Here is a 2,435-nt window from a genome sequence, read left to right as displayed (position 1 = left end):
GCTGAGGGCAATGTTATAATGGTCTGCTGCTGTGGTCCTGGTTTCATAAAGCCCTTGGAACAGGAAGGAGAATTTTACTCCTTCAGGAAGCAGCTCCAGGGGGAAATGCCATAGTGTCTGCATAGTCTTACATAATCTTGGATGTCCCAGTAATCCAAAGCAGTCCTATTAAATAATCATAATAGGGGGATGGAAATCCCATACTCGGTCATGGGAAGAAACTCGGTAAACAAAACAAAATAAAAATTTAACTACAGGGCTTGCCAATATCTAAAATAATTTGTAAAAGTAGAAGACAGGAGAAATTATGCAAAAGAGAGCCACAGAGATGGATCTAGCAAAATTCAGTCTAGAACCTTATGATGATGCTGTCGTACCAGAATTTAGTTCTATTTGGAAAGTGGCCTTCTTAAGTCTTCCATTTACATATGCTTAATTTCTCAAATACATCCAGATTCTACTATAATTGGCTTGTTCCAGCGATTCCTTACCATCTAAAACACTGGAAAAACAAGTATCACTTGTGTGTGATTTTTGGTGACTTGATGATCAAAGACTTAAAGATATGTACCAAAAAGTCCTCTTTTGCAACTCAGAACTCATTAGTAAGTATGAGTTTTGATACACATCAGAAGGGATATGATACTCAATGCAGTTCAAAGTGATGATGATATTGGTGGTAAGACTGGTTTTAAGAACAACAGACCTGATACTGTAAAGCCTGCAGCATACAGGAAAGGAGCTTCAAGAAGGGAGATCTTTTCTTTTCTTTTCTTTCTTTCTTTCTTTCTTTCTTTCTTTCTTTCTTTCTTTCTTTCTTTCTTTCTTTCTTTCTTTCTATTCTTTTAAAAATTTTATAATTTAATTTAATTTTACATATTAACCACAGATTCCCCTGTCCTCCCTCCTTCCCTCCCCTCTCCCTAATCCACCCCTGTTCCCATCTCCTCCAGGGCAAGGTCACCCCTGGGGATTCAGTTCAGCCTGGTAGATTCAATTGAGGCAGGTCCAGTCCCCTCCTCCCTTCACCCAGGCTGAGCAAAGTGTCCCTGCATAGGCTCCAGGCTCCAAAAAGCCAGCTCATGCACTAAGGACAGGTCCTGGTCCCACAGCCTGGATGCCTCCCAAACAGTTCAAGCTATTTAATTGTCTCACTTATCCAGAGGGCCTGATCCAGCTGGGGGCTCCACAGCCTTTGGTTCATAATTCAGGTGCTTCCATTCTTCATTTGGCTATTTGTCCCTGTGCTTTTTCCAATCAGGGTCTCAACAATTCTTGCTCATATAATCCCTCCTCTTTCTTGCCAATTGGACTCCTGGAGCTCCACCTGGGGCCTGGCCGTGGATCTCTGTATCCACTTCCAGGTCATTAGATGAGATTTCTAGCACGACATTTAGTGTGTTTGACCATCTGATCATCACACTAGGTCAGTTCCGGCTTTCTCTTGACCACTGCCAGTAGTCTATAGTGGAGGTATCTTTGTGGATTTCTGGGGATCTCTCTAGCACTTTGCTTCTTCCTATTCCCATGGGGTCTTCTTTTATTGTGGTCTCTCTTTCCTCGTTCTCCCACTCTGTTCTTGATCCAGCTGGGATCTCCCGCTCCCCTAAGCTCTCTTTCCCCCGACCCTTGCCCTTCATTACCCCTCCTCATGTCCAGTTTACTCGTGCAGATCTCATCCATTTCTCTGTCATTGGGTGATCCCTGTGTCTTTCGTAGGGTCCTCTTTACTAGGTAGCCTCCCTGGAGTTGTGAGTAGCAGTCTAGTCATCCTTTGTTTTACATCTAGTATCTACCTATGAGTGAATACATACCATGTTTGTCTTTCAGGATGACTTTTTCAAGATCCATCCATTTGCCTGCAAACTTCATGATGTCATTGTTTTTCTCTGCTGAGTAGTACTCTATTGTGTCTATGTACCACATTTTATTTATCCATTCTTCAGTTAAAGGACATCTAGGTTGTTTCCAGGTTCTGGCTATTACAAATAATGCTGCTATGAACATAGCTGAGCATGTGCCCTTGTGGTATGATTGAGTATTCCCTGGGAATATGCCCAAGAGTGGTATAGCTGAGTCTTGGGGGAGATTGATTCCCAATTTTCTAAGAAAGCACCATATTGATTTCCAAAGTGGCTGTAAAAACTTCCATTCCAACCAACAGTAGAGAAGAGTTCCCCTTGCTACACATCCTCTCCAGCATAAGCTGTCTTCAGTGTTTTTGATCTTAGCTATTCTGACAGGTGTAAGGTGGTATCTCAGAGTTGTTTTGATTTGCATTTCCCTGATGATTAGGGATGTTGAGCAATTCGTTAATGTCTTTCAGTCATTTGAGCTTCCTCTGTTTAGAATTCTCTGTTTAGCTCTATAGCCCGTTTCTTAATTGGACTACTGGGCATTTTGATGTCTAATATCTTAAGTTCTTTATATATTCT

The 2,435-nt window shown here is 41.8% G+C and overlaps 1 non-coding gene across 1 annotated transcript; it reads left to right on the top strand.

Annotated features, from left to right (window-relative positions):
- Positions 1-516: 516 nt before the first annotated feature.
- On the top strand, positions 517-642 carry LOC118569260. The gene has a single exon (XR_004943049.1). It is a non-coding gene; the product is annotated as a small nucleolar RNA SNORA40 (small nucleolar RNA).
- The last annotated feature ends 1,793 nt before the right edge of the window (positions 643-2,435 follow it).

This window comes from Onychomys torridus, chromosome 17, assembly GCF_903995425.1.
Source record: "Onychomys torridus chromosome 17, mOncTor1.1, whole genome shotgun sequence".
NCBI classification, from domain to species: domain Eukaryota; kingdom Metazoa; phylum Chordata; class Mammalia; order Rodentia; family Cricetidae; genus Onychomys; species Onychomys torridus.
Note: the sequence above shows the minus strand (reverse complement) of the source record. Positions and strands in the feature narration are given on the sequence as shown.